The sequence below is a fragment of the Palaemon carinicauda genome, chromosome 31 (genome assembly GCF_036898095.1).
Source record: "Palaemon carinicauda isolate YSFRI2023 chromosome 31, ASM3689809v2, whole genome shotgun sequence".
In the NCBI taxonomy this organism is placed as follows: Eukaryota; Metazoa; Arthropoda; class Malacostraca; order Decapoda; family Palaemonidae; genus Palaemon; species Palaemon carinicauda.
Genome location: NC_090755.1, coordinates 73471481 through 73479195, shown reverse-complemented (window position 1 = coordinate 73479195; position 7715 = coordinate 73471481). Strand labels below are relative to the sequence as shown.

The 7715-nt window shown below is 35.4% G+C and overlaps 1 protein-coding gene across 4 annotated transcripts in view; it reads left to right on the top strand.

Annotated features, from left to right (window-relative positions):
* Positions 1–2502: 2502 nt before the first annotated feature.
* The window catches only part of anne (anne boleyn), a 125847-nt gene continuing 120634 nt past the window's right edge, over positions 2503–7715 (top strand). For 2 of the 4 annotated variants that reach the window (XM_068355419.1, XM_068355416.1), the window contains exon 1: positions 2505–2533. The gene's annotated coding sequence lies outside the window, so the exon portion shown is untranslated. Of the gene's footprint in view, positions 2534–7715 lie in introns of all 4 variants that reach the window. The other 2 variants (XM_068355418.1, XM_068355417.1) reach the window with 2 other exon arrangements.

Sequence of the window (7715 nt, the reverse complement as noted above, 5' to 3'; positions counted from 1 at the left end):
CTTGGGTAGTCTTAATATCCATCGGTATAATTTTGACCCAAAAGAATTAATAGCCATCAATTTTTTTTTTCTGGTGAGATTTGTAAAATGTATATTTCAACTGCACGCAAATACATTTATACTAATTCACGAAGATTCATACTTTGAAATGAGTGATTCTCCTCCCCGACTCTGTATTCACAAGAGTACAAAGTTTGTAGTTTTGTACCCTTTTGAAGTTGTGAGTGAGGATCCTAAATTTCGGGACTAATGAATACAGGGAATATAAGAAAATTAGTTGAAATTCTTGTGGTTTTAAACCCGTTGCTGTGTATGTAGGTCTCTCTCTCTCTCTCTCTCTCTCTCTCTCTCTCTCTCTCTCTCTCTCTCTAAGGGGAGCATTTGACAAAAGATAAAAAAAATCAAATTTCTTGCAATACTTCACATATGTACTCGTAGACCTTTTGACTATATTCTCAGAAAATGTTATTAAAAAATTCGTAATAGTTCTGGAGATATAAGACAAAAACATAACCCTGTCATCATTGAGAAAATTTGTTTTTTTGTATAATCTAATAAACATAGCTATCAAATAAGAATATCTAATTGCAGTATACGGCAATAGTATGATTCGGCAATAGCGTACAGGAGCTTGAGTGAAGGAATGATAGTTACGATACTGACTTCCTGCCAGACCAGTCCAGTAGAGTCGCAGAACTCGACTCTGGAAGACTTATCATTGCAACTGCTCCCGTGTTTTGAATAAATTTGTATTATTGGTATTGAAAATAAATGTGTATTAAAAACATCAAAAAAAATTGTACTGTTAGCGTTGAAAATAAATTTGTATTATTAGTATTGAAAATAAATTTGTATTATCAATATTGAAAATAAATTTGTATTATTAGTATTGAAAATAAATTTGTATTATTAGTATTGAAAATAAATTTGTATTATCAATATTGAAAATAAATTTGTATTATTAGTTTTGAAAATAAATTTGTATTATTAATATTGAAAATAAATTTGTATTGTCAGTAATGAAAACAAATTTGTATAATCAATATTGATAGTTTTGAATACATCTTTGTTAAGGAGAAACAATGCTAGGACCAAGAACATGTATGCAACCTCTACGTTCCATGAGAGAAAATGTGGGCATCTCTAAACCCCCCAAAATTTTGTATAAGACCCTTTCCAAGAGATAGGAAAGAGTGGGACCAGTAGCCTAAATATATATGCTATGCATTATACATGAAGTAATAACCATAAATAGCATAAAATATGGTATAACATATAGAATCTGTTACAAAACCCCCAAAATGTATGACAACAAGCAAATAAATGGATAGACAAGCAAAAAAATATCCTAAAACTGTGGAGGCCTATTCCTTGAAACCATACTTATCGACCTTCAAATGGAAATTCAGACGTAACAAATTCATCGACCTCAATGAAACAAAAAGCAAACGAAAGCTAAATAGATTTCCTACTACACTAGAGAGATTTTTTTTTTGGTCCCCCCAAAAATTCTGGGATTAATTTTTCCAAGAAATCAGTCCAAGAATTTCCACAAATTGAAAAATATTTGTAAAAAAAAAAAAAATTATAAAAACGGAAAAATCACTTCATTCTTTCATTTCATATCTGTGTACCACATAAATTTGAGTTCTTGGGTTGCAATAGTTATGGCGGATTTTTTTTTTTTTTTTTTTAAGAATATTTTTTTTTGGTAGGCAGAAGTACCAGTGAAAGTTTGTGGGGGGGGGGGGGGGGCAAAGAAAACATGAATACTAACTATTTGAACTATTTTGCTAGGCACAAAGTAACCCATGCCCAAAAATTCAAACTGATTCATGCAAAAACACAGGAGTTATTAATAAAAAACGATTTTTCAAACGCTCCCCCTTAAGAAATAATTCAGACACTTCCGTCTCTCCCCGTGTTAATGATGTATACTTAGCAACCATTCATTTAATTTTAATACAATGTTGTAATGCTAGATATATTAAATAAACTCTGCTTCGATTATAGTAGACCACAAATGAAAAAGAATTGAAAAGACAATTATTAAGAAACACCAATATCTTTAAGATACCCTGTTTGAGAATATAATTTCATCATGGCATTGAACTTTGTTCGAGGCTTTCGATGACTGTGAAAGTAGGTCAGGTTGTGGGAGCAAGGAAGACCATAGCGAAGGTCAGCTGTGGAGTCTGCTTTTGCCTAAGGACTCTCAGTTACTGAAAGGAAAATTAGTAAGCCAGACTAAACTTTTAAGATTAACGAAGAACTCTGGGCAATCTGATGACTGAAATGAGTAATGCGAAAGTACCTTGATGTTGTATCTTATCCATCGCTCATTTTTATCTCTTCTGTTATGATTGGGCGAAGTGTAGCGGAAATGTGAGAAAAAATGGCTAATTGGCATCATATCCAAGGGGCCAAATGATGTTATACCGGCAGCGGCTGGACTATAGCGAGTTCCTCGGCCGAAAAAAAGAAACGTTAGGTTAGTATCTCGTCGTGGATGAAGCGTTGAGGTTGTCTGTTAGTGCGTGCTTTGAGTCTTCTGTCAGATTAATGGCGGGAGGATTTTGTGAATTGGTGTGATGTAGTGATGATGATTTTGGGAAATAAATCGCTATAGATTCATCATTGTTCTTCTCTTTAGGTGATTTGTTTTTAATGCAGTGACTTATGTGCTTCTTAAAGTGAAACTCACCTGTAGTCTTTTATCTGTTATCAACAAATTCTAAATATTAACAACAGTAATATTTGTCGAAAATTATTAAAGTGAACATGAATATCTGGACTGATCAGATATAAGCCAGAACAGACCAAAGTAGTGTAACCATCAAACCAACAAAGATATTTTAGGTTTCAAATACTGGTGTGTGAAGGAAGAATTAGGAAATAACCAATTATAAATGCAAGAGTGTGACGTGAAGTTAAGGAATAATAAGTATCAATGGGAAAGGATTTAACATAGAGAGAGAGAGAGAGAGAGAGAGAGAGAGAGAGAGAGAGAGAGAGAGAGAGAGAGAGAGAGAGAGAGAGAGATGTGAATCTTTTCATGTCGCTGATCCCATATAATAGATTTTATTCATTTTATATAATCAAATGTTACACAGTCAAATACACACACACAGAGAGAGAGAGAGAGAGAGAGAGAGAGAGAGAGAGAGAGAGAGAGAGAGAGAGAGAGAGAGACCCTGACTGGTCCTCGTATTACTAAAACGGTTCCTATGAAGGCGACAGGTGAATAAACCCACTCCTGCCCTAGGGGAATGTGGTATTATATTTTTTTTACATGAAATAATCCTTTGTTTTGTGAGTATTGGCAGATATTTCTTGACGTCATCTTGAGATCTGCAATTAGTTCAGATGTTAATTGTATTTTTAACAGCTCATAAAGAGATTAGCCTTATCTTACATGGTTCACTTTAACATGTAGGGTATTGTTTACATATCTGTTGAATTTTTGTTTACCTTTTCTGATTTATGATGAAATTTGCGGACCCTTCAATCGCCGACTTGGTAACTAGATCTGTGACGCTATTTTGATTTGGCATGAGGTCATTAAAGGCCAGTAGAATTGAATGATGCGATTTTCTCTCTCTCTCTCTCTCTCTCTCTCTCTCTCTCTCTCTCTCTCTCTCTCTCTCTCTCTCTCTCTCTCTCAAACAGGAAATTTTTAATGGTGCGATGACTGGGTTGAATGGTAGGGACCTTTTTGAGCCTTAAATGTTGAATTACAAAATCCAGGTCAAGATTCGCAGCTCAGTCATTTTACTGTCAAATTACCATGGCTCTTTCAACAGGTGGTTTTTATTTGATAATCATAGTTTTTTCTGTTAGAAACAAGATTTGCCTGGACTGCCATGAAGCAAACGGATGCTGCTAGCGTAATGTGTGTATATATTTTATCTACTTTCACCATAGGTCCTCTTGCCCGTTTTCCTCAAGTACCCTTCCGGTTCCCCTACCCAAATTTCTGATCAAACCCAGTGTTGCTTAAACCTCTTCCTATCAAACGTTTCATGCCTGAACGTTGGGGTTCGCTGTCGGTCTGAACGCGATACCTTCCCCTTATATTGAGAGGAGGCTATTAACCACTATTGGTGTAATTAGAAGGTGTTGACAAATAACCTCTTTTATCCTTCATTTACATGCCATTATGCTATTTGACTATTTATTTGTAGATATTGCATTGAAGGATAATATAGTCAAAGTAGCTCTCACTTTTTTTTCTATTCCTAGCAATAAGCTGCAATATGTACTTCCTCTTCTTGTACTGGATGTGTCAAAGATAGTCTTCAGGTGGTAATTTAGAGTTATTGGGTCCTTTGACTGCTCACATATTAATACAGTGGAGTCTTCTTTGGTTACTGCTAATTTTTCTTTATTCCTTACACGTTCTCCTCTTTCCTTATACACCTGAAAACACTTAAGATAACTGAAAATTCCTCTTCACTCAAGGGGTTAATTACTGCACTATAATTGTTCTACATTGTAAGGGGAGAAGAGCTACGGTAAGCAGCTCTTCTAGGAAAAGGACACTCCAAAGTCAAACCATTGTTCTCTTGTCTTGGGTAGTGCCAAAGCCTCTGTACCTTGGTCTCAGGCACACTATGTGTTTCCTTATTTTCTTTCCTCACTGGGTTATTTTTCCCTGTTGGATCCCTTGGGCTTATATCATCCGGCTTTTCCAACTAGGGTTGTAGCTTAGCTAGTAATAATAATAATAATAATATTGAGCTCTAAATATTGTGGCATTGCTCAGACAAATTCAGGATTTATCTTTCTAGCTAGCAAATCTCCAATCACCAATATATAATAAAGTTTCAGCCGAGTGTAACTTCCATCATATGATTGTTCGTAATCAGGAAAGGTCCTTATGTTCCCCTAGTAGTGTTTATAACGATTAAGGAATTAGAATAAAATGAGAGATATTGGTACTTTAGATGCTGCGTGTCGTAGGATGAGTCACATTTACCACTTCAGGTATTATTCAAGGATCTTTGCACTCACCTTTTAGCCTTCTGCATTCACTTAGCTTATCCCCTTTCTTCCATTATAATGCCCTGCCTATTTTAACTTTCATTTCAATGTGCAACTGCATTGTTCCCCACCTCCCAAAGTTGCATCTCTGCTCTGAATGGGATCTCTTGTGGAGGTTCACATAGATCAAATTCATAAATCCATCATTTGTTTAGACTTACGGTTTTAAGGTCACTCATGAAGTGCAGAGGCAGGGGACAGTGACAATGCCCTAGATTGTTGTTGTTGTTGTTGTTGTTGTTGTTGGAGTATTATAGCCAACTCTTGTTGTTGGCACGGGCCTTTCCCTTGGTCGGCCCGTAGGAAGGATGCCCTTTGTCTAGAGCCTGACCTTATATACCTAGGATCAGCCCCCAAGCCCCTATTTCCATCCAAGCTAGGACGAGAGAGGACCAGGAAATGGCTGCTTATGACTCAACAGGTAGCCTAATAGGCTCTTCAAGCTCCCTCACCCCTTCTTAGCTCATAAGGATGGTGAGGTTGCAGGCACTACAAAAGCTATGCAGCTAAAGCCTGTCTCGAACCCCAGTCTAGTAAAACGTCAGGCAGGGACATTTCTAATTGGTCGCTTAATTTAATACTTAATAGCTTATATTATCAGTTTATATTAAAACTTATAGTGTATTTTTTCTGTGGCGTGATAATTATGACTCCTGCTTTTCGATTCATTTTTTTATTTTGGTAGTAATCTCTTGGAATTATTCGCTTACGGGTCAATATGCTTTTGGATTCTTCTTCATATATCACTAGATTGCAAGGGTCTTTCTTCAGTTCACATTTTGTAAGTTACTTTTCGTTGATTCCTAGCTTTTTTTTTTTTTTTTTTTTTTTTTTTTTTTTTTTTTTTTTTTTTTTTTTTTTTTTTTTAGGCATTTGGTATTTTTTGATTACTACTATTCCTGGTATACTAGGTAATCCAATTACTGTTTTTCCGGGAAAAATAGGTAATCTGGTGACCAATTTTTTTTCTGGATTCATTTGTTTTATGGTTATTACTTTTTCTGAAGTAATAGGCATTTCGTTTACTACTTTTTCTGGAATGTTTCCTGAATACTACTACTTAATTACTGAACGTTAGACTTTCTGATTAATTTTATTTAATGAAGAGGTTTTCTGGTTGGTATATGTTATGCATTTAAATATAGAATTGTCAGATTTTTCTTTAGGAGTTTTTAGATTTTTATTATACTTGCAAGTATAACTCCCAAATAAGTTCGTATTCTGAGTTTTTTTTATCCTCCGTAACTGCCAACAATATTTTCCATTTCGTATTTCAAGGTTTGAAGCGAATAATATGTACAGCTGGACTCATGAATTCCCGGCACACCCTGCTCTGAGGAAGTGCACCCTGTCACACTCTTTCTACGCGGCGAGTTCTGGCTCAACACAAGCTGTTTGGGTATTCGCCTCGCAGTAAAAAGTATGGTAGGGTGCACTTCCTCCGAGCGAGGTGTGCCAGAAATGCCTGTGTCCAACTGTACGTGTGAAAACCCATTATCGTGCTAATTTTATCAACAACGATTGATTTTGAATTTCAATTTAGTTACAAGTTACATTTGTATTTCAACGAACTCTTATTCTTTTCGTTATTTTTCTTTGTGTGATTCTTTTCGTTATTTTTCTTTGTGTGATTCTTTTCGTTATTTTTCTTTGTGTGATTCTTTTCGTTATTTTTTTTGTGTGATTCTTTTGGTTTTTTCTTTGTGTGAATGCTGATCTTGTGAGAGTACGCATGTATGTGCGTGCGTGTGAACTTTCACACGCACCGATAGGGAAGCACGAAAGGGGATTACAATAGCAAATCACTGCAACTTCCTATCTGCGGGTTTGCTAATGTCCGTGAGATGTGTTTTGTCCCCGGCCAGAATGTATGAGTACGAGGGTACATTTTCATATCGCAGATTGCTCACACCCGGTCATTATAAAGTAGGTTACCTTGATTCATTGCAAGTTGTTTGTGTTGGTAATGACAACCAAGGTCCTTTAAATATACTCGGTTATTTTAAGGTGATGACAACGACACCTGTGCGCTAGATCTTGTGTGATTTCTTGCTCGGGCGTTTTTAAGTGATAAAATTATCATTAGTATTTTTGGTTAAAATTATCATTAGTATTTTTGGTTCATGATTTTTCTGTCGAATTTGGATTTTTTTTTTCTGTCCCAAATTTCAGTTGTTCTTGCTTATCACAAACTTAAATTTTTTGCGTATCATTTGTTCAATGATTTTCAGTTTGCATTTTACTTCCGTACCTGAATTTCCCTGACCTTACAATTTTTCATTATTTATTGATTTATTTATTCTTCATTTTATTTAATTGGTCAATCTTTTGGATTCATCCACTCTTTAGTCGATGTATTTTCCACCTATCTTGTCTTCCCTGTTCATGAGGGAAACGAATCCTCATGAAGCACAGGATGTTTAGGAAGACGTAATTTCCTCTTCCTTCATCCGTATTTGCAAGTCAGGCTGGATTACATTAGTGACTTGAAAAGGAAATCGGAAAGTTGTAATTTCGATACAAATCTGTCTTTTAAAATGATGGATATAAATTTAAGCCCTGACGTTGCATCTGGAAAGGGATCATTTCATGTTTATTTAGGCGAAAATAAAATATATTTAATAGCATCGTGATGAAAAAGATTTGTTTTTTGTATAATGATATATGAATAT